The 25,644-nt window shown below is 35.3% G+C and overlaps 1 long non-coding RNA gene across 1 annotated transcript in view; it reads left to right on the top strand.

Moving 5' to 3' along the window:
* Nucleotides 1–2,325: 2,325 nt before the first annotated feature.
* Nucleotides 2,326–25,644, top strand: part of LOC131159906 (uncharacterized) — a 36,616-nt gene continuing 13,297 nt past the window's right edge. The window contains exons 1-6 of the long non-coding RNA XR_009137887.1: nt 2,326–3,121; nt 3,272–3,399; nt 9,446–9,507; nt 9,666–9,803; nt 15,617–15,667; nt 15,971–16,069. This is a non-coding gene — a long non-coding RNA (uncharacterized LOC131159906). The remainder of the gene's footprint in view (nt 3,122–3,271; nt 3,400–9,445; nt 9,508–9,665; nt 9,804–15,616; nt 15,668–15,970; nt 16,070–25,644) is intronic.

Below are 25,644 nucleotides of genomic sequence, written 5' to 3'. Positions count from 1 at the left end.
TTTGAGTTCTCTATGTGGGGTATTTATTATACTTTTACTGGTGAGAGTAAACTCAATCTCTTTCTCTTCCTCGCCATTCATGTTTCGTCTCACATTGAAAGATGGAGAAGAACCCCCCCCAAAAACCTTCCCTAAAACCCAATCCCCTTCTCTTCTCCACCTTTAGCCCTTCATTTGGGCCTTGTTAATTGTGATCCATTTAGGAATCATATTATTTCAGTTCTATCCATGATATTGGTCAAAGCCAAACCCACTACACCCCTAACTGATTGGATGTAAGGAAAACAATATTGATTTGAGTTGTTTTTTTTTTTTGAATAAATATTTCTATATATATTGGCATGAAACGTATAATTTTAGGTTAATTGGTTTGGTTCAATTAACCGTAAGACAGGCCCAAAAAATTGATTAACCAAAGTTCAATTAACCCACTTAAATTGGTTTGATTTCAGTTCAAATTTGTGGTTAATTGAAAGTTCGGTTTTGTAATGGTTTAAGGGAGTGATTTGGTTAGTTGAATCATGCCGAGTCTTAATATGATCCTTGGAAATCAATACGAATGACTTGCTTCTGAAGAGAATGACTTGGGATACATGTGTGGTTTTGGCTATATCAACCGCATCTTTGGTGTAACGGGATATTCCTTACTTTGGGACCAAATTTGTTATTAGAAGTAAAAATTGTAACAAGTGTACGACGTAATAAGGCTTGACATTTATGCCCTTTGTTTCACTTGGGGAGACTTGTCCACATTTGTTTCACTTGGCTCTTTGAAAGAAGTTATTTGGTATTTTTGGAGAAACTTAGGAACCACGTTCAAGGCTTGTTGCACTATTTTGTTTAGGGTTTGGTTAGGTAGAAGATAGGAAAACGTTGTTCTGTGTATTGTTATAATGTAGGATTGCCAAAATAATTAAAGGTGTGGCTACTTCTAAAACTTCCCTTTGAGTTGAGTGGTGTTGCTTGTGCCATCTTGGGTTTGTGTTTGTTTTTCTTTGATTCTGTAGCTATTTTCATTTTGTAAAGGAAAAACATCTTATTCTCCTTGTTATTTTTATCCCTCTTTGTTGTATTTTTCTCTCCTTTTTTAGTAGAATTATGTTTATCAAAAATTAAAAAGCGAGCCTAGGAAATAAATGAGTCAATAAAATTAAAAAGTGAAAATGGGAAAAAGCCCTTCTATTGTAATTCAATTCAACAACTGTGAGTCGGACACATAATATTTTATCACATAATTCTTAAAGTCCTCATTATCTTGATTTCTTATGACTTTTTTAGAGAAAACCGAATCTTATTAAATGAACCATTGTTAGATGATTGACTTCATATTTTCAAATTTAGTTTCAATGACAATTGCCTTCATATTTTTTCAAATGGTTTCAACTTGTTTTTTAAGTTCTGTTTTCTCCTCTGCAATGAACTAGATATCCCTGGGAGGATGCTTTGGAGCTGACTTTGCCATTAACTTCCTTATTTGTAAGTTTTCTTTGCCTTTAGTTCTTAATTCGTCATTGAAATTTATCTCTCTCATTTATCAAGACATCTAGGTTCACTTTTAGGTAATGCATGAATCTTTTATTACAACTATGCTATGTGGCTGTGTAAGAACGGAAAAAACACACATGCCTGAGTCGTCTATCGGGCACACGTGTGTGTGTGTGTTTGTGTGTTCACACATGCAGCTTGTTCTGCCTTTTTTTGGACATTAGATATTGGTGCTTGTTTCTTCTACTAAGGTGCTATTTGATATCATTTCCATTTTTTTTTTTGGTTTGACTACAAAAAGTAGTGGCGATAATATGTTTGTCCTTGTTGCTAGCTTTAGCTTTTGTTGTTTATTCCTGGTTTTGTGGCAACAATTGAAAGGTAGATTTTCCAGATTTTTTTTGGTGGCAATTTAATATTCATTTTTTTTGGGGATAAAGATTGCACATAAAAAAAAACCATAATCTTGCGTTTGAATTTGGGTGGATTTGGATATATTTAAATACAATTTTATATTACATCTTATCTAAGTCCAATATAAATCAAAATCCAAGGATTCTAGAGAGAGAATTTCCTTTAAATTTATAAAAATTTTAAAGAACAAGAAACCTCATTCAAAAACTGTTTCAACCTTCAAATAAAATAGTATTGTTCTTGGAGTACTAATGCAAAAAATGTTTTCATTATTATAATGATATTTTAATTGATATAAGTGTAGTATTTATTTCTAGTGCTTGATTTACTAAGGCTTTATAATGGTACCATTAAATTGTTACGTAAATGATGGGAAGTTTATCGTGATTGAAGGATGGTATGATAGTTAATTGTTATGTGACCTAATGACAAAAAATGGTTATGTGCTCAATCAATTTGTTTTTTGGTTTGTTCAGTTTTGGCCTTGTGGGAATATAACTAGCTTTTTATTTTTTAAGGTTCTAGATCTGGTTTTTATTTTCATAATTTTGGTTAGTGATAACAAGCAACCCTCACTTTTTTGTTTTTCTGCTAATGTCATGCTGGGAATTTTAGTTCTGCATTTTAATACCCAGTTTCATCAAATTCTTGTTCAGTCACCTAGATGAGTGTGCCCAGGCACCCTTCTTTTACATGCCTATGTGACAATGCACATGGGCAAGTCCTGTTAGGTCTTTCTCCACTCAAGTTCAGTCTAATATGGACTTTATTTGATGCGCTTACTGGAAACAAACCAAGAAATTTCCCTTTGTAACCCTTACCATCGTAATTCACTGAATATTTTGGATTTGCACCTTCTGATTTTTCTTTGCCTTAACGTCATCTTGCTGAAGTTTGTTTTGTCCATAATTACACAAACGTAAACCCAAATTATCCATCAAATGTTGAGTTCATAGTTGTCAAAAGCGTGCCTAGGCGCCAAGCGCACTAAAGTGATGATGTTTGTGCCTTAGAGGGTATGGATATTTTTTTCAAATAAATGAAAGCTGGATTATATATTGTTGTAGAGGGATTCTTTTAACTTCATTTTTGGTTACCTTGTCTGTTATTCATGGAGTTCTTGCCTAATTGTTGGAATTAGGTTCTTGTCTTGGTTGATATAGTTTCTGCAGCTGCAAATGCTATGCCTAGTATGGGAAGATATCCTCCTTTCAAGAGAGAGGTATGATGTACCTACAAGTTTGAATTCTTATTGGACGAACACTAATTTTCATTATCATAGTCATCGCCACCACCACCATCTCCATGACCATCACCATATTTGTCTTCTTCTTCACCATTAATTACTAGCTCAATTTAAATCTTATCTTAGGTCGTGGCAATTGCCAGTGCTGGACTGGATGTGTTTCAGAATGAAAGCCATGAAAATGGTGGTTGCACTAGTTGATATGGAGCAAGCTTTTGTGCCCTTCAACACTTTATAGGTCTTGTGCAAAGAAGGTATTCACTGTACAATGTTTAGCTTATAATTGTTCAGGCAGTTCATCGCCAATGAGTGAAAACATTTTAGCTATGTTCGAAATTGTGGCTGACTATTAGCTCTCAAGAAATTGCAGTAGGTACTATGGTCTGAAATAGTTAAATAGCTCAGCAACTTCATTTTATTGTTATATGTTTTTTTGATAAAAAAGAAGATATATCGAGAGAGAGAGAGAGAGAGAAATGCCTAGGCTAGGACATAAGATCTTTTTTTTTATTTTTTAAACAGTATAAAATAAAATATAGTACTTCATTGAATATTTCGATTTTGCCAATTCTCTCTGATTCTTCTTTGCCTATATCATCCTGCCGAATTTCGTTTCCTCCACAATCAGACAAACGTTAACCAAAATTATCTATTGAATGACTAGCTCATAGTTGTCAAAGGCGTGCCTAAGCATGAGGTGCACTGAGGCGATGAGGCTTGTGCCTCATATGGGTCGAGCCAAGACAACCTTTAGGTGCAATAGATGTTGACATTATACTTTTTCTTCCCTCTTGTGGAATTTTTTGCAACTTTTTCCTAACATATATGCTCAGCTGCTCTCTGCTTTCTTTCTTCTGTTCTTCTTCTTTTGGCCAGCTGTGCTGCTCTCAGTGGCTTCTGCAAACCCTGTTTTTTGCTTATTTTTTTGTTTTGCTGCCCTCTTTTTATTTTTTTTGATTTTCTATTTCTTTTTCGGAAATTTTTGTTCTGCTGCTCCTTTGTCTTCTTTTTCGTCTTTTTTGAATTGCTCTGTTCCTCTGTCACCTCTTTGATGTTTGTTGCCCCTCCTCCCCCAACCTTTTTTTTAGCAATTCTGCTTCTACGGTCTGTAATTTCTTGCATCAGTCAGAGCTGCACTGCTGCTGCTGCTTTTGAAAAATAGTGTTATAGTATTAGTTTTTTCATGCCCTAGTATTGAGCATTTTGATATTGTAAGATTTAGTTAGTAGTACTAATGTGTTTACAATCAAGAGTCCATTATGCAGGGTATTTTACTTAGAATTTTAACAAATGTGGGCATAACCTGAGGCACGTGCTTTTGGCTCACACCTAGGTTTTAGATACCCTTTGTGTCTCAGTGTGCATTGCGCCCTTAGCTACTGTGGTTGTGATGAGAATCAATAAGCACCATGGAAGGATCTATTATATGTTTCAGTTGGGCCTATCATCAGAGCGAGATCCAAAAAAATCAAAGAAATACTTCACGGGCTGATTCAAGATATTTGGGCTTATTCAAAAATGGGGCACTCCAAGCATGGCCCAAAGAAAGATGAAGACTTACTTAACTTAATCCATATTTTGGATGAAGCTAATTTTGCTTAGTGGCTTTAATCTCCTTATTAATAATTGTGTGCTAATTCAAATATGGGATTTGACTTAATGGTATATTGCAAGGCAACTTAGCTTGCATAGGATTTTAGTAAGTTGTGAGATGTGTCTAGTAAGTTGGTATATTTAATGTTTTTGTCTCCCATGTTTGTATGGGAATTGTTAAGTATTTAATGTTCTTGTCTTCCATGTTTGTGTGGGAATTGTTAAGTGTTTAATGTCCTTGTCTCCCATACTAGCTATATATATCTCACCATTGTAAGAAGGAATGGAGAGGAATAAAAATGTGAGGCTTTGAGGCTTTGAGGCTTTGTTTCTTCTTGGTTCTTTTGAAGAACTTTTCGAACTTATCGGGATTTCCCATGGCGTTCACCAATGACTAATCAAACGGCTTTCCACCACCGTTTGTGGCGTCTTCGTTATACCAAGGTTCGTGTTTCGCACTAAACAAAGGGTTGAGATCGTATATACCAAAGTTCTTATTTGTCGTAAACAACGGGTCAAGGTCTACCATTCATATTTATCCAAAAATCTGAATTTTAACTTTCTTGGGCAAGTATTCCAATATTGGTTGTTGGGTCTCAACGCGTGTCGTTTGAGGTTCACAATTCCCACACAAACATGGGAGACAAGAACATTAAATACTTAGCGATTCCCATACAAACATGGGAGACAAGGACATTAAATATACCAACTTACTAGACACATTTAATGACTCTCACAACTTACTAAAATCCCATGCAAGCTAAGTTGTCTTACAAATTACAAATTAAATGTAAAGACAAAAAGGTCAAAAGTCAAATCTCCTAATTGACTAGCACACCATTAATAAGGAGATTACAGCCACTAAGCAAGATTAGCTTCATCCAAAACATGGATTAAATTTATTAAGCCTTCATCCTTGTTTGGGCCAAGCTTGGAGTGTCCCGTTTTTGAATAAGCCCAAATATCTTGAATTAGCCCATGAAATGCTTCTTTGATCTTTTTGGATCTCGCTCTAGTGATGGGCCCAACTGAAACATATAATGGATCCTTCCATGGTGCTTATTGATTCTCATCATTCCCCCACTCTTCAAAAGGATTCGTCCCCGAATCCATTCCATGTAATACTAAACCAATACCAATGGCAAGAAAATATTATAGAAATAACGAATCAAAGGAGTAGGAAAAAATGCTTCTGTTTTTTTTTTTTTGACATCTTTTTTTTTTGTCTCTCTTTCTTTTCCTTTCTTTTCTGACGTCTTTTTTTTTTTTTTTCTCAACTTCGTACGCACCACAAAACAAGAAAAATGAAATGATGAACACGAACGGAACAAGTAAGACAATAACAAGAAAAAAAAAAGATAAAAGGATAGTAAACCTGATTTTAGAGCCTAAGCTCTGATACCAAATGATGCGAACCTCAAACGACACGAGACCCAACAACCAATATTGGAATGCTTGCCTAAGAGAGCTAAAATTCAGATTTTTGGATAGATATGAATGGTAGACCTTGACCCGTTGTTTACGACAAACAAAAACTTTGGTATATACAACCTCAACCCTTTGTTTAGTGCGAAACACGAACCTTGGTATAAAGAAGACGCCACAAACGGTGGTGGAAAGCCGTTTGATTAGTCATTGGTGAACGCCACGGGAAATCCCGATAAGTTCGAAAAGTTCTTCAAAAGAACCAAGAAGAAACAAATCCTCACATTTTTATTCCTCTCCTTTCCTTCTTACAATGGTGAGATATATATAGCTAGTATGGGAGACAAGGACATTAAACACTTAACAATTCCCACACAAACATGGGAGACAAGAACATTAAATACTTAGCAATTCCCATACAAACATGGGAGACAAAAACATTAAATATACCAACTTACTAGACACATTAATGACTCTCACAACTTACTAAAATCCTATGCAAGCTAAGTTGCCTTGCAATATACCATTAAGTCAAATCCCATATTTGAATTAGCACACAATTATTAATAAGGAGATTAAAGCCACTAAGCAAGATTAGCTTCATCCAAAACATGGATTAAGTTAAGTAAGTCTTCATCTTTTTCTTTGGGCCATGCTTGGAGTGCCCTATTTTTGAATAAGCCCAAATATCTTGAATCAGCCCGTGAAGTATTTCTTTGATTTTTTTGGATCTCGCTCTAATGATAGGCCCAACTGAAACATATAATGGATCCTTCCATGGTGCTTATTGATTCTCATCATTCCCCCACTCTTCAAAAGGATTCGACCTCGAATCCATTCCATGTAATATTAAACCAATACCAATGGCAAGAAAAAATTATAGAAACAACGAATCAAAGGAGTGGGAAAAAAAAAAAAAATTCTTTTTGCTTTCTTTTCTTTTTAACTGTATCCTTCTTTTTCTTTTTTTTTTCTTTTCTGACGTATCTTTTTTTTTTTTTCAACTTGCTACACGTCACAAAACAAGAACAATAAAACAAAACATAAGATAAAAGATAGTAAACCTGATTTTAGAGCCTAAGCTCTGATACCAAATAATGCGAACCTCAAACGACACGCGTTGAGACCCAACAACCAATATTGGAATGCTTGCCTAAGAAAGTTAAAATTCAGATTTTTGGATAGATATGAATGGTAGACCTTGACCCGTTGTTTACGACAAACAAGAACTTTGGTATATACGACCTCAACCCTTTGTTTAGTACGAAAGACGAACCTTGGTATAAAGAAGACGCCACAAACGGTGGTGGAAAGCCGTTTGATTAGTCATTGGTGAACGCCACGGGAAATCCCGATAAGTTCGAAAAGTTCTTCAAAAGATCCAAGAAGAAACAAAGCCTCACATTTTTATTCCTCTCCATTCCTTCTTACAATGGTGAGATATATATAGCTAGTATGGGAGACAAGGACATTACACACTTAACAATTCCCACACAAACATGGGAGACAAGAACATTAAATACTTAGCAATTCCCATACAAACATGGGAGACAAAAACATTAAATATACCAACTTACTAGACACATTAATGACTCTCACAACTTACTAAAATCCTATGCAAGCTAAGTTGCCTTGCAATATACCATGAAGTCAAATCCCATATTTGAATTAGCACACAATTATTAATAAGGAGATTAAAGCCACTAAGCAAGATTAGCTTCATCCAAAACATGGATTAAGTTAAGTAAGTCTTCATCTTTCTTTGGGCCATGCTTGGAGTGCCCCATTTTTGAATAAGCCCAAATATCTTGAATCAGCCCGTGAAGTATTTCTTTGATTTTTTTGGATCTCGCTCTGATGATAGGCCCAACTGAAACATATAATGGATCCTTCCATGGTGCTTATTGATTCTCATCATTCCCCCACTCTTCAAAAGGATTCGACCTCGAATCCATTCCATGTAATATTAAACCAATACCAATGGCAAGAAAAAATTATAGAAACAACGAATCAAAGGAGTGGGAAAAAAAATAAAATTTCTTTTTGCTTTCTTTTCTTTTTAACTGTATCCTTCTTTTTCTTTTTTTTTTTCTTTTCTGACGTATCTTTTTTTTTTTTCAACTTGCTACACGTCACAAAACAAGAACAATAAAACAAAACATAAGATAAAAGATAGTAAACCTGATTTTAGAGCCTAAGCTCTGATACCAAATGATGCGAACCTCAAACGACACGCGTTGAGACCCAACAACCAATATTGGAATGCTTGCCCAAGAAAGTTAAAATTCAGATTTTTGGATAGATATGAATGGTAGACCTTGACCCGTTGTTTACGACAAACAAGAACTTTGGTATATACGACCTCAACCCTTTGTTTAGTGTGAAACACGAACCTTGGTATAAAGAAGACGCCACAAACGGTGGTGGAAAGCCGTTTGATTAGTCATTGGTGAACGCCACGGGAAATCCCGATAAGTTCGAAAAGTTCTTCAAAAGAACCAAGAAGAAACAAAGCCTCACATTTTTATTCCTCTCCATTCCTTCTTACAATGGTGAGATATATATAGCTAGTATGGGAGACAAGGACATTAAACACTTAACAATTCCCACACAAACATGGGAGACAAGAACATTAAATACTTAGCAATTCCCATACAAACATGGGAGACAAAAACATTAAATATACCAACTTACTAGACACATTAATGACTCTCACAACTTACTAAAATCCTATGCAAGCTAAGTTGCCTTGCAATATACCATGAAGTCAAATCCCATATTTGAATTAGCACACAATTATTAATAAGGAGATTAAAGCCACTAAGCAAGATTAGCTTCATCCAAAACATGGATTAAGTTAAGTAAGTCTTCATCTTTCTTTGGGCCATGCTTGGAGTGCCCCATTTTTGAATAAGCCCAAATATCTTGAATCAGCCCGTGAAGTATTTCTTTGATTTTTTTGGATCTCGCTCTGATGATAGGCCCAACTGAAACATATAATGGATCCTCCCATGGTGCTTATTGATTCTCATCAGGTTGAGCTTGAAGGTCTACTTTGTAATTATATTTTATTTGTTTAGTAGATCTCTTCCTCTCCATCTGTGTGCGCGTGCCACTCGTGGATGGACCATATGCTTCTTATTTCATCATGCTGCATATCATTGCCATTGATTTCACACTTTGTGCTTTTTAATTGCTTGTACTAACGTTTTATTTCCTTATGTGGATACACAAGCTTATTTACTTTGCTTTTTTTTTATTTAAAAATTTCAATTATGCTAGGATGGAGAGATTGTGGAGGGAAGAGGAGCTGAAGACTCGTTCCTCAAAAAAAGGAAACGAAGGTAGTTTATATATCCATAGAAAACATTATATCAAAGTAAAATATATTTGGTGATTTAGTGATTTTGATGCTATAGAGCTGTTCTTTTGTTTTTTTATTTTATTTTATTTTTTAGTAATATCATTTCCTTGTGATTATTTGTACCGTTTTATTATTTAGGCAACTTGTCCTTAAACAGGCGGTTAACAAACTGGCGAAAGCCTGGAATCAATGAAGGACAAATCCGACTAATTGGATAAAGATGTGCCAAAGGGGTCAGCTTCTAAGACTGCTGGTCCTTGTGAAATAACACAGTAGGTTTGTCCATGAACTCCTTGCACATGATGAGCTTCATTTTGTTATGAATTTTAGTAGAAATAGTTTTATTTTATTATATCCTTAAATGAAGCATATTATTGTTTAAACTGATGGAACAAAATATTGAAGACATAAAAGCGATCATAAAGGCATTGTGGATTTAGGCTTAACAAATATCCCAAGAATTATTAGATTCTTTGTTGTCGTGATATTGCTAATAAGATTCCTCTACTATGAAGTCTTATGTACTGCTTGAGCACTCCTTTTTTGTGGTCGATAGTTACATTCTAGATGAAGGATCTTGTTTAATTGGCAAAACGCAAAACTGAGAGTGCATTTATTGTGAGTACTTAGTAGGAATATGTTCACCTTAAATATGGATATAATAATTTTTAGAACTAAGATTTTGTTACTTCAGGTGTTAGAGACTTGCTCATGAGATTTATTCTTCAATATTATGTGGAGACTTGTTTTCCGTGTTGGCACATAGGCTGGTGTTGAATTTTATGCAGAGAAGGAACTGTGATCATTTTAGTAAGTGACAATTTTTCCCATCTCCATGTCCTGGCCGCAACTCTTTGCTCTATGTGCTTCATTTTTCAGCTCCAATTTGGGACTGACATAAGAGTTTGAGGCCTAGATTCTTTTGGGATTTTTTTAGATCCTTATTTCCTTTGGTGGGGTTGTGTTTGATGAGGTCGTCTTCTAAGGAGGACTTGTTTTTCTTGTGTTTTTGGGGCTCTGGTTGTAGGAAGTATTGTTGGATTCTATGGGATTGCTTACTATGGTTAGATGTTTGGTAATGGAGTAGGGAGGAATTGAGAATTTTTAGGGATTACTTTTGTATCATTCATTTGCTTCAGGGTTGGTATTCTTCTTTCCGTGCTCTAGTCTTCAATAGGCGGTGTCTTTACAGGAGCTCCCTTGAAATCATATTCAGTTTTAATTTGTTCTCTGTAGTTTAATGTTAATGAAAGTCTTTCGTGCTATATATTTTCTTATCCAATTAATACCTCTCCTTTCTGATTATAAATGAAAAGTATATTTTACAAAGTTTCATCCGGTGGTATAAAGTTTATTGGGTTAAATTCTTGGTCAAAAAATGGCTTAGAAGAGTTATGCTCCCATTGTTGGGCTAAAAATCTTGTCTATAGTGCCTTTTTGCTCCAATTGCTTTGCGTGCTGCTTTGGGATATGCCTATAAAAACCAAACCTTTACTGTCTAATTATTTGCTTTTGATTGTTAAATGTGGAGTTTCCCACGGGTTAAAATATCTCTTACGCTTTGTTTGGAGAGGCCTTAGATTTGGATAAGATGTAAGAGAAAATTGTATGTAATTAGTCCAAATCTATGCTTAAAAACGCAGTGTTAATTCTCATTTCCATGTACACAATCTTAATAATAGTGTGAGGGATGAAGCCAATGAATTTCCCCTCTCCATGTAGCTATGAATGACCTTGCCAACCCAAATTGAGTCCTATTCCAAAGACCATGGAGATGCCAAAATAGACTAGAAAACAATGAAAATAAAAAACTGCCTTCCATCTCTCTAAACATTTGGGATGGGAACCCCTTTAGAACAACAATGTGTAAAAGACCAGAGGAAAGCCGAGAACTGAATCCCATCCATAGCAAAGTGCCAAAATTCCTATTCCCTAAAAAGATACAAGCATTCCTTTCTATCCCAATTCCCAAAAACTTTGAAGATGCCACATGTCCACAAGACTAGACCATCACCATTCTTCCCTAAACCTTTTAAAAGGAAATGTAATAATTCCTTTTCTGAACCCCTCATAGCCCCATTCTTCCCAAAAAATTTAGCTACAGGAAAGTCTTATTTGTTAGAAATTTGCAAGGTAAAAATGAATGAGTTCTGCAATTTCAAATATTTTTTATGGATCTTTACATGCCAATACTTTTTGATTCTTGATGAGCTATTCTTGCGAATTATTAATTAAAATTTATTAATCAGTACATGATCAATTTCTTCTTTCTTGAATGCGCTAGCTTGGGTTTTTGTGAGGAAATCATAAAATTTGAATGGAAAATCTGATGATTTTGAGTACCCTTCTATGCTAGGCTCTCCATGTAAGTGATTTAGTGTCTGGGTCATGGTTGACTATGTTGTGCTTAATCTGAAATTTGTGAACTCATTTGGAGACCCACGAATTATTATTGTCAAATTTGTAGAATGTAGAGGATTCTACGGAGACTATCATTGATGCTGCTTAATTACAATTTTGAACTCATCCTAATGTGCATCACACTCACGAATTATCATTGTCTAATTTGTATGTTGGAGATAACTTTACGAAGACTATGATTGATACTATGTGCACATCTTTTAATACTATTGGGCATGAGTTTCTATGTGCACATCTTTTACATTGCCCACTTGTATGTGAGGTTGTGGCATTTTTGCTTTGGTGGGTTGTAAGGTGTGTCTGTGTGCCATGGAGGATTTGTTTTTCTTGAGATTTTGGTGCTTTGGGTGTAGGAAGTATTGCTGGCTTCTATGGAATTGCCTGATGTGGTTTGATGCGTTTGGTAAGGGTAGACTTAAGTATCTTTAAGGATTACTTTTGTACCACTTATTTGCTTCAAGTGCGAATTCTTTTGGGGGTGGTCAAAATTGTGGTTACTCATGGAATTAGATGAAATGATGTTTGGAGATTGGGCACAAAGAGATAGTAGTAGTGTTATGTTTGGTCGGGATGTGGCAAATGCATTTTTGGGTTTATCATTTTTTCAAGCTAGGTTCATTTGCTCTTTAGGTTCGTATTCATACTTCTCATCCATTTTATTTGGAAATTTAACATTTGGTCCAAAATTAATGCCTATGACTGGTCTTTAGTCTTCAGAATCAAATATTGATGTTATTAATGCCTGTGATTGGTCTTTTGTCCTTAGAATCAAATATTGATATGTCTGTTTTTGAGATGGGGAGACTATTTGTCATGTATTCAGCGTTACACTTATGGTGCAAAATTCGGCTATTTATCTTCTGTTATGCATTATGCTTTTCGTGGGAATTTAGAACAAATTGTTTTATGTTTTTGGGCCAATGGTTTTAGCCTTCTCCTATGGAGAGTATTTGCTTTAAAGTTTTTAAGGGTTTTGGTGAAGCAAAAGGGTTAAGGCTGTAAGGAAGAGTTCTATGTTCTTTGTTCATTTTGTTCGAGCATAATGCTATAATTTTAGTGGATACTCTATTCCTATTTATCTTTTACAATATTGTAATTGGGTTGTTTTTATTACTTCACCTTGTTGTCGTGCTAATGGCTTTCTAAGAGGAGTTTTTCTAATTGTTTTGCGGAGGGATTGCATAGCTGAATTTCATTAGTTTTGGCATTTTTCCGCCTCTAGTTTGGTTTGTTTCTTCATTATGTAAACCGTCACATATCATTTTGCTTGTATTTTATTTCTCCTCTCACCATTATTCTCTATTTATTGCCAAAAAAGGGTAAAAATGAGTTCTAATTCTGGTGCTTCTCTGTTTCTGTGAGAAGCATAGTGTGGTAGTATTATTACATTACCTTATTGCACGTGATTATTAATTTAGTTTAATTTAGAACCTAATTTAGTTTATAGTTTAGTTTAGTTGAATGTGATTTAGTTTACTTTAGTTCATTTTATATTTTTCTTTTTTACTTTTACTATTTAATTTATATTTTGTATTAGTATATATTTATACTTTATTTTTGCTTTATTTAATATTTTACATTTTATTTTATTTTATATTTTATAATATTTATACTTTATTTTTTCTTAACTTAATATTTTACATTTTATTTTATTTTATATTTTATAATTATTACTTTATTTTATATTTTATTTCATTTTGCTTCACTTAATTTCATTTCACTTGTTTTAATTTCATTTCACTTAATTTCATTTCATTTGTAATTTACTCTTTACTTTATACTTTATTTTACTTTATATTTCATTTTATTTTATGTTTGATTTGACTTTATACTTGTTATTTATTATTCCAATTTATATTCTATTTTATACTTCACTTTATTTATTTTATTTCACTTAATTTCATTTTATTTTACATTTTACTCTTTATTTTATATTATATTTCATATTTGACTTTATTTTTTCTTAAATTTATACTCTATTTTATACTTCTCTTAATTTTAGTGCAGTTTATACTTTACTTTTTACTTTATATTTTATTTTAGTTTATAAACTTTATAATTTATTCACTTTATAATTTATTTTAGTTTATAGTTTATAATTTATATTTTACTTTACTTTATTTTATAATTATTACTTGTTATACTATACCTAACTTTTACTTTTATAAGATTTGACAGGACTTGCAAGACCTGGAGAAGATTTGACAGGATTTTCAAGTATGCTTTCTTTTACATTCAGGAGACTTGACAAGACTTTGCAAGACTTGTACAAGATTAATGGACTTTTCAGCTATATTTTTTACTAATTGATTTATTAATTATTTATTGCTTATTACATTTTACTTTATATTTTTTATTTTTACTTTATTTTAATTTCTATTTTTTATTTTATATTTTACTTCACTTATGCATAGTACCTTATTTAAGTTTATATTTTATACTTTGTATTAGTTTTATACTTTATATTCTATTTTACTTTATATTTGATACTTCATTATATCTGTAAGAATGTAACCAAACTTTATTTTTGTAAGACCTGACAAGATCCAGGAAGACCTGTACAAGATTTTAGAAGAGTTTTTCAAGTATGTTTCTTTAAGAATTGATTTTCAGGTATGTTTCTTTAGACTAGGTTAGGTTGGTTAGTTTAATTTAAAATATTTAAATTCTAAATTAAATTTATCTTCTCATATCCACCTAATCAATTCTAATCTAATCTTAAGTTAAAAAATTTAAATCATTATAAAACATAACTAGGTTTTAAGCTTAGGCTATGTTAATATTGAGTTCAGTTATGTTAGGTTAGTTCAGTTTAATTTAAGATTTTTTTTATCGTAAATTAAATTGATCTTTGGGACCGAATTTGTTATTAGTAGGAAAAATTGTAATAGGTGTACGACCTAATAAGGCTTGACATTTATGTCCTTTGTTTGAGGAGTGGGGAGACTTGTCCACATTTGTTTCACTTGGCTCTTTGAAAGAAGTTATTTGGTATTTTTGGAGAAACTTAGGAACCATTAATTTTTTTAGGGTTTGGTTAGGTAAAAGATAGAAAACTTTGTTCTGTGTATTGTTGTAGTGGAGGATTGCCAAAATTTTTAAAGGTGGCTACTTTTAATGACTTCCCCTTGGAGTTGAGTGGTGTTGATTGTGGCATCTTGGGTTTGAGCAAATGGTTTCTTTCATCATGTTTCTATGGAAGACATATAGTGGGATTGGTTGGATTTGCTTCATTAAATGTCTTGTGTTTGTTTTTCTTTGATTCTGTAGCTATTTTCATTTTGTAAAGGAAAAATGTCTTATTCTCCTTGCTTTTTCCCCTCTTTGTTGTATTTTTCTCTCCTTTTTTAGTAGAATTATATTTATAAAAAATTAAAAAGTGAGCCTAGCAAATAAATAAATCAATAAAATTCAAAAGTGAAAATGGAAAAAAGCCCTTCTATTGTAATTCAATTCTACAACTGTGAGTTGGACACATAATATTTTATCGCATAATTATAAAATCCTCATTATCTTGATTTCTCATGACTTTTTATGAAAAAACAGAATCTTATTAGATGATTGATTTCATATTTTCAAATTTTGTTTCAATGACAATTGTCTTCATATTTTTTCAAATGGTTTCAATGTGTTTTTTAAGTTCTGCTTTCTCCTTTGCACTGAACTAGAGATCTTTGTGAGGATGCTTTGGAGCCGACTTTGCCATTAGCCTCTTATTCGTAAGCCTTTAATGCTTAATTTGTCATTGAAATTTATCTCTCTCGTTCATCAAGACATCTAGGTTTCAATTTTAGGTTATGCATGAATCTTCAAGTACAACTATGCTATTCATGCAGTCGTGTAAGAATGAAAAAAACACTCGTGCCTGAGTCGTCTATCGGGCACACACAAATAACAAAATCATGGATTCCATGATAATACTAAAACCAATGGCATGTGCCCATACAACTGTCTGGAAGTATCTTATTATATTTATTTTGTGGGGTTACTGTTTGTATTACTAATTTCCTTTCTCCTTGTAGATGCCATAACTTGTCAAAGGGAATATGCAGCTTTTCTCTATGGATCCGTAGTTGAGTCAAGCTTTGGAAGCGCAAGTTTCATCGTTTGCCTCACTAAAAGTGAGAGTTCCCCCTTTCACCGTTGTCTATGATCTTTAGCCTTTTTTGTATATTTGTATTACAAATGCCCTTCCTTTTGTACACAAGTTTGTGATTTTTTCGTATTTCTTGCATAGGTTGCAGGGAATGAGAATCCTTCTACCCTTATTTCTTTTGCCACAAAAAGAGGGAGAGAGAGAGAGAGAGACATGAGAGAGATAGAGTCAGAGGGAGAAAGAGAACGAGAGATAGCAAAGATAGAGAGGGTGAGAGGATAGAGAGAGAGAGACAGAGGGGAGAGAGAGGGCGAGAGGAAAGAGAAGGAGAGGGAGAGAGTGAGAAAGATATAGATGGAAAGGAGAGGGAGAGATAGAGAGGTACAAAGGAGACATAGAGAGAAAGGAGAAAAAGATTAATAAGGAGATAGGGAAATATATATGAGGGAGGGAGAGCGCGAGAGATACAGAGGGTGAAACATAGGGGGAGAGAGGGAGAGAGAGAGAGAGAGAGAACGGGGGTGATCAAGACTAGGATCGGGAGAAGAAGAGATGAAGCGAGATTTAGAGGGTCAGAGGAGAGAAACGGGAAGTAAGAGAGCGGAGATAGTGGAGAGAAAGACACAGGAGGCGAGTGAGAGGGAAGTGGGAGATGGGATGAGAGATTGGAGAAGGATAGAGATAGCGAGAGAGAGAGAGAAAATAATTGATATAGGAATAGATATAGAGAGGGAGAGATGAGATATAAGAGAAAAGAGAAATTATAGGATGGGAGAGAGAGAGAGATATGTGATATATAATAGAAAGAGAAACGAGATAGAGATGGAGAGAGAGAGGAGAGAGAGAGAGAGGAGAGAGAGGGGATAGGAAATGAGAAGAGAGAGAAAGCGAGAGAGATAGAGAGGGAGAGAGGAGAAAAAGATTGATAAGGAGAGAGAGAGAGAGAGAGAGAGAGAGAGAGAGAGGAGAGATAGAGAGGGAGAGAGTGAGAAAGGAGAAAGATAGAGATGTACAGAGGAGATAGAGAGGATTTAGGGAGAGGGAGAGGGAGAGAGAAAGCGAGAGAGATAGACAGGGAGAGAGAGAGAGAGTGAGTGAGAAAGATAGAGATGGAGAGAGGAGAGGGAGAGAGTGTGAAAAGAGAAAGATAGAGATGGAGAGAGGAGAAAGAGATTGATAAAGAGATAGGCAAATAGATAGAGAGAGGGAGTGTGGGAGAGAGAGGGAAAGAGATAGAGAGCAAGAGAGGGAGAGTGTAACGACCTGATTAATTTATCGTATAGATCATTTTTTTTTTCCACATAATGATAATATCTTGGTAAATCATAACCCACCTCGACACAAGGGTACCAGGGGTAACCTGAAATTCATCACCATTACCTAAGCAACAAGAAACGTGAAATCATATACAATCAAAATACCATACAACCCAATACCAGAGTTTACTATAATCGTCATATAAATATACACATCTTAAAAATATCCAAAATAGTTCTAGGGTCGCCATCCGAAAATTCGTCTGATCCTAGCAAGTGCTTACCTTTCAGGTAAGGTAGGACTATCGAACACTAGCGCTGTGAAGTTTTATCTGCTCTTCTATTTAGGACTCCTGAAATATTCATATAATTTGGAGTAAGACACCTCTCAGTAAGGAAAAATAAACTAATATTAGTGTGTGACAACATGCGTATTTTCATGTTATACATATAACAGTATATAAGCATATTTGGTGAAATTGTTTGTATCATATCTGGGAAAACATATTTAATCATAACATCGTAGAACATACTGAATTTTCATAAACATAATTCATCTCGTATAATAATAATACAAAAAACATTCTGGAAGGTTAGTTGGATGGTGTCATGTCTTACCCCCACATGATTGGATTGTGCAGTTCGAATGCAGGATTCGATAATGACTGGCCGACCACTACCGAATCAAAAGCAAAAATCTGTAAGTACGATGGATTTGCCTCTACTGGTCCGTACACCAGCGGCGCCAACACTACAATAAACTACATCGACTGCCATTCTCCTGTTGCCCCGTATGGCTAGTGGTAGCACTAACATATCATGATTGTGATCATATAGTTACGGTACCATGCTCGTGTAAGCCTAAACGAAACCAACGCGGTTATGATAATATATAACATATTTTCAAATTGTGATACATGGTTATTTTATAATAATAATTGTCAAGTCAATATCATCATATCATTTCATAACCTAATATGAAAATCATTGGCCCTTACGCCGGCATTTCATATTTTATCAATCACGGTCCGTACGCCAACATATTATATAAAAGGCTCGGCTCGTACGCCGGCATATCATATAAAAGGCTCGGCCCATACGCCGGTATATCATAATAAAATCCTCAGTTCGTACGCCGACATATCATATAAAAATTTTGCACTATTTAAATATTTTTTCAGAAACAATAAACCATAATAAATTTTACTTATGTCACACAAAAATGGGTATTACTCATTTAAATCGCATCATTATTTACAGTAGTATTTTTTCTAACATAATGCTAATATATATATTTATTTTCCTGAAATTAAATGTTATAAGATTATATATATATTTTCATGAAAATAATTAGCTTAGTTTACCCCCTTATCTGATACCTGAAGAACCCCTAAAATATACCAGTTCTGCACCCGCAGGGTTTCCTGTTCAACACCCTGAAATCAACATCTCTTAGAACAAAATTTCAGTATTTTCTTGACTACTACAATTTCTACAATTACAGGAAAGTTAAATACTAAATAAAGTCTTATCCTAAACTTGGAATGGAGTCCAAGTTAGCCCCACCGACGATCCATTCCAGCAGACTTGAAGAGAGCTTCCCCAGGAGTGTCGTGGCGGCTTCGGATCTTCGATCCGACGAAGAACGGACCCAAAAGCTTAGAGAGAAGGGTGGGGAACCGAAGAAGAGAGAGAGAGAGAGGTTTGTGCGTGAATTTTCTGCCCAAAAAAAAAAAAAAAAAAAAAAAAGAAGTTTGGACTTATTTATACATTGGCCTTTGTCAACAAGTCACGTCACTTCGTCGACGAGGACAAGAAGGAAATTCGTCGATGAATGCTTACTCCTCATCGACAAATGCTTACTCCTCGTCGACGAAATTCAGAACTGCGATATATCCTTTTGGTATCTTCTCGTCGACGAGACATGTTCCCGTCGACGATCCCCTCATGTGTGTTTGTCGAGGAATCCCTTGTGTTCGTTAACGAGATCCTGTTTAAATATTAAAATACAATTTCATTTTCCTCATTTCATTATTTAAATACCATAATTTCTGCGGATCACTACATTCTCCTTTTCTTATAAAATTTCATCCTCGAAATTTACTATTCATATGATTTATCATCCCTTAAAGGAAAAACGATCTACTTATTTTATTACTTATCCTCACTTATAGCGGAAGAATACTGTTGTTACATTCCAAGTTCTGGGATATTACATATATAAAATAAAAATTTCCCCATAATAAAAAGACTACTCACTAACTAAACTAATATGTACCTGCGAAAGAAATATTATCCAACTACTTACATTTTCCTCGGTTATAACTAATCTCTTGGAACAATTGCTGGTATTTCTGCCTTATCTGTTTCTTGAGCTCCTAAGAAACTTCTTCTATTTCATGATTTCTCCACAAAACTTTTATCAGAGGAATCTTCTTATTACGCAATTCCTGTTCCTTATCCAGAATCTGTATTGGCACTTTCTCATAAACTAATAAATCACTGAGTTCTAATTCATCATAATTGATTACATGAGAAGGATCTGGAACATATTTTTTCAACGTGGAAATGTGGAATACGTTGTGTATCCTGGACAATACGAGTGGTAAAGCTAACCTGTAGGCAACTAGTCTCACTTTCTCTAGAACCTTAAATAGGCCAATGAACTTAGGGTTAAGTTTACCTTTCCTTTCAAATCTCATAATCCCTTTTAATAGAGTTATCTTCAAAAACACATGGTCACCGATATCAACTCTTAACTTCCTGCGGCGATTATCGGCGTAACTCTTCTGTCGATTTTGAGCTGCACTGATTCTATCTCTGATGAGTCGAACCTTATCACACGCTTGTTATACAAGCTATGGTTTCACAACTCGCCGTTCACCTATTATATCCCAAAATAAAGGAGAACGACATCTCCTGCCATAGAACGCCTCAAATGGTGTCATGCTAATGCTGGTCTGATAACTATTATTATATGCAAATTTCACTAACGGCATAAACTGGGTCCAATTACCCCCAAAATTTAACACATGTTCAAAGCATATCTTCTAATATCTATATCGTCTTCTCAGTCTGCCCGTCTGACTGAGGATAGAATGTCGTGTTAAAAGATATTTGAGACCTTAGAGCTTTCTACAAGCTCCTCCAAAATCGTGACGTGAAACACGAGTCTTGATCTGACACTATAGACACTGGCATTCCATGAGAACGAATTATCTCCTGAATATAAATCTCTACCAAACGGTTAAGAGAGTAGCTGATCTTGAAAGGAAGAAAATGGGCGGTCTTAGTCAAACGGTCTACAATCACTCAAATAACATTCTGACCATTTAATAATGCCGATAGCAGCCCTGTAACAAAATTCATAGATATGTGATTCCATTTTCACTATAGGATAAAAACTAGCTGCAACTGGCCTGTCGGTCTCTGGTGCTCAGCTTTTATCTGCTGGTACGTCAAACGTTGTGCTACATATTTGACAATTTTTTTCTTCATAGCACTCCACAAATAAAATTCTCGCAGATCTTTATACATCTTCGTATTATCGGGATAAACTGTGTACAAAGATCTGTGAGTCTCCTCTAAGATTGTCTTTCTGATGTCAACATCGGAAGGAACATATAATTTTGAACGGAACCGTAAAGTTCTGTCATCTATAATACAAAATTTCTCCTCTTGACCATTCTGCATTCTAACTAAAACCTCTGCTAATTCTGGATCGTCTTTCTGAACAGCTTTAATCATTTCCTATAGAGTAGGCTGCACCTCTAGACTAGCAATACATACTTGAGAGTGAATCACTCTCAACCAACTCTATGCCGAATCTCTCCAGATCCATCATGATCAGATACTGAATTTCCATAACTGCCAACTTTGGTCCCACCAACTTCGTACTCAACGCATAAGTTATTACGTTTGCTTTCCCTAGATGGTAACTGATGGTACAATCAAAATCTTTAATAAGTTTCAACTACCTTCTCTATCTCATGTTCAGTTTCTTCTGGGTGAAAAAATATTTTAAACTCTTATGGTCGGAGAAAATTTCACATCGCTCGGCGTACAGGTAATACCTCCAAATCTTCAATGCATGTAGTACTGTAGCCAATTTAAGATCATGGGTAGGGTAGTTCTTTTTATATTCTTTCAACTGCCTAGAAGCATACGCTACCACTCTACTATGCTGCTTTAATATACAACCGAGTCCCTTCAAGGACGTATCACTATTGATAATATAACCCTCACCTCCTGACGGGATGATCAATACTAGTGTTTTGATAAATCTCTACTTCAATTCCTGAAAACTCTGCTCACTGCTATCGTCCCATTCAAATTTGGTGTTCTTCCTGGTTAGTCGTGTCAGAGGCCCTAATAACACTGATAATTCCTCAACAAAACTACGATAATAACCAGCTAATCTCAAGAAACTCCTGATCACCTGAACATTCCTCGGTTTAGCCCAATTTACTGCTGCATCAATCTTACTAGAATTCACAGAAATTTCATCCCCTGAGATGACGTGCCCCAAAAACACAACCTTCTTGAGTCAGAATTCACATTTGTTGAGCTTGACGTTAAACTTCTTTTCCCTGAACGTCTGTTAAACCCGCCTCAAATGTATCTTGCGCTTCTCATAACTCTTCGAATAGACCAGTACATCATCAATAAAAATAACAACAAAATGGTTGAAGTATTGGTGGACGACTCTATTCATCAAGTCCATAAATACTGTAGGAGCATTCGTCGGATCAAAAGACATAACAAGAAATTCATAATACCCATATCTGGTCCTGAATGTCGTCTTCGATACATCTTCAGCTTTCACTTTCATTTGATGATAGCCTGATCTGAAGTCAATCTTAAAATACACTCGTGTATCTTGGAACTGGTCAAATAAATCATCTATACGGGGTAGAGGATACTTGTTCTTGATTGTCACTTTATTAATTTTCCTATAATCTATACACATCCTCATAGTCTTGTTGTTTTTCTTCACAAATAAAATTGGAGCTCCCCACGGAGATACACTAGGTCGTATAAAACCTTTATCGAGTAAATCTTACAACTGATTATTTAATTTTGCCAACTCTGTTGGCGTTATTCGGTAATGTGTTTTAGAAATCGGCGCTGTTCCTAGAAAGAGATCAATAGCAAAATCTATCTCCCCGTCAGGTGGCAAGCCTGGTAACTCATTTGGAAAAACATCCGTGAACTCCTTTACTACTGGCGTATTAGTGAGTTTCACTTCATTCCCTGTTGTTAGACCAAGTAGTTAAGGGTCTTTCATTCCTACTTGTTTTGATGACAACAACTCATTAGCAGTTCTTCAAGGCTACTAACATTTCTCTTTAAGTCATGTTCAGGTATACACAATGGCACCCGAACCAACAAGTCCCAAAACAGTCGAAGCAACTAATGCCATGACCAAAAGTACAGCCTCTCAACGCATTCATGGATGCTACACAATATACAAAGTCATCTGAAGGATGAGTGTGAGAATAAGAGAGACCACTTTGTAAATCCCTTGTATATAGAGTAAACTCAAACTAAGAGCAAGAAATGGGCATATCACATACACATAGCAACAACAAGTAATATTATTTAAACGTGTGTAAGAAAACCCCCCAAAATAGGACAAGGACCTTCTTAGAACTTAAAAGGACAATTCTAAAGAAGAAGGGACTCGTTGACGAACACAGGGCTTCGTTGACGAGTGTAACACAACATTCGTCGACGAACACATGGTTCTCGTCGACGAAAAGAAATCGAGAGGCATCTGAATTCAGAACCATGACTCGTCGACGAACAAAGGGCGTCGTCAACGAATGTTATAAAGAACTCGTCGACGAACACAAGGTTTCGTCGATGAATTGACTGAAGAGCTTGTCGACGAATTTCAGATTTCATCGACGAACGTCGGGCAACAGCGTTCATTAAACGCTACAGAACGGCTAGTTTGACCCTTGTCTTACATTCATAAATGTCCAACGACTCTCCAGCATTCCCCTCGCCCATTTGGTGTTTAAATAGGAGTAATATCATTTATTCCTCACTAAGAAAGTTAATATTGTTAAAAGATCATTTATTGGTGCTTTCATTTCTAGGGATTGCTCATACACTCACTTGCACTCTTCTTGCTGCTCTTAGTTTTGCTTATACTCTATTGACAAGAGGACATTGAGTAAGGATTTTGTTGTAATACTCAGCTCAAAGGAAGCATTCAAGTTTACATTTGTTTCTCATCTATTTTTGTAAAGAGAGGCTCTTTGTGAGCCATTGTTGGGTGTCTCTAAGTAAGCACCTTGTTAAAGCTCTTTGTGAGCAACCGTGTATTGGCTTCTCCGCCCGAAGGAGGATCATAGTGGATTTTAGGAATCCTTGAGTTGGTCTCAAGACGTGGACGTAGGCGGGGTGCCGAACCACGTAAATATCTTTGTGTTAAGCTTTCCTTCTCTTATATCTCTTTTATACTATTATTGTGATTTCTTGCATCTTTACACTGTGATTTTATGCACTTTTGTATTTGTAGAAAGTTTTCACATCCGCGAAAAACGTCTATTCACCCCCCTTTAGACGTTTAATCGGGCCAACAAGTGGTATCAGAGCGCCAGTCGCTGAAATTCGGAGTAACATCCAGGAGAAAAGATTAACATGGCGAATATGTTTTCCCGACATATGTGGAACCGCCCCCCCCCCCCCCCCTCAAGTTTTGTGGAACTAACTACCTTGCATGGAAGGATCGAATGTCTATCTTCATCGAGGCTTATGACTACTGTATGTGGAATGTCATCACTGAAGGGGACTACACCTTCCAAAATGAAGATGACGATGACATACCCATTGGAAAGCTTCCCGAAGCAGATGCAAGATTGGCACAGCTCAACTTTAAGACCAAGAACTTCCTATATTGCGCCGTAAGTGATGAAGAGTACAACCGAATATGCTGTTGCAACACGACCAAGAAAATGTGGGAAAAACTTCAGGTAACATATGAAGGCACTACCCAGGTAAAAAGGTCAAAAATTTATATGCTAGTAAAAGAATATGAAATGTTCAAAATGAAAGAAGGTGAAACAATTACAGTTATGTTCACTCGGTTCACACACATCACTAATGGACTAAAAGCTTTCGGTAGAGAGTACTCTATGGAAGATAATGTGCAGAAAGTTCTTCATTCACTACCGACATCTTGACACGTTAAGTCCACAATAATTGAGGAAGCAAATGATCTCTCAAAGGCCACACTTGATGAACTAATTGGGTCTCTCATGACCTATGAGATTAAGAAGAAAAATGCTGCTGCTGAAGCTGAAGTACCCAAGAAGGCTACCAGAATTGCTCTGAAAGCCGGGAAGCAAAAAGAGATCATGGAAGAGGAGAATGATGATGATGATGATGATGAAGTTGCCCTGCTTACGAGAAGATTCAAAAATTTTCTGATGAACAAACGAAATGGCAAACAAAAGGAGAAAGGAGAATCGAGCATAAGATGCTACAACTGTAAAAAGATCGGGCACCGCATGGTCGATTGCCCTCTCTTCAAAAACAAAGGCAACAATCAACAAGGAGACAAGAAGAGGTTCGAAGCAATGAACGTAACTGAATGGGATGAACTGGATGGAACCTCAACCGACGAAGAAGTCGAGGAAGAAGCCGCTTATTTCTGCCTTATGGCAGATGAACAAATTGAGGTAAGTTTTGATGACGAATATCTCCCTTCATATGAAGAATTAGAGGAAAATTGTAGAAAACTCTATGTTGAACTAAGAGCATCTAAAAAGAAACTCAAACTTTTAGAAGAAAATTATTTAAAATGCAAACAAAAACAGATTTGCTCATGTGACACCTTGAAAGCTAAAAATGCATCTCTTCGTCTGGAAAAAGAAAAGCTTTCTAAAGAATATACAAACTACAAAGAGTCCTCTCAAAAGGAAATTGAAAGCTTGAAGAGTCAATTAATCAAATTTCTTCAAGAAAACTCTTCGTTGAAAAAGAAGGTGGAAGATCAAAACAGTACTATATATAAATTTACAAATGGTAAGGAAAATTTCGATAGATTACTTGAAGCTCAAAGGTTTGGAATTTTCAAAGAAGGATTAGGATGCAACCTATTGTCTTCAGAGTCGATAGGATTTGCAAACCTCTATGCCAAAAGGAGCTCTGCATCAAAGAAAAGCCATGCATCTAAACTAAACCCCTCACACAATGATAAAGTTTGTCTATATTGTGAGAGAAAAGGTCATGTACGATTCACTTGCCCCTTGAGGGGAAATAGAGGAAAAAATATGAACTACAAATGGGTGATTAAGAATACTAACCCAATAGGACACAAGAAAATGTGGGT

This window comes from Malania oleifera, chromosome 7 (genome assembly GCF_029873635.1).
Source record: "Malania oleifera isolate guangnan ecotype guangnan chromosome 7, ASM2987363v1, whole genome shotgun sequence".
NCBI lineage: Eukaryota > Viridiplantae > Streptophyta > Magnoliopsida > Santalales > Ximeniaceae > Malania > Malania oleifera.
This window is presented reverse-complemented; position numbering and strand designations above follow the sequence as displayed.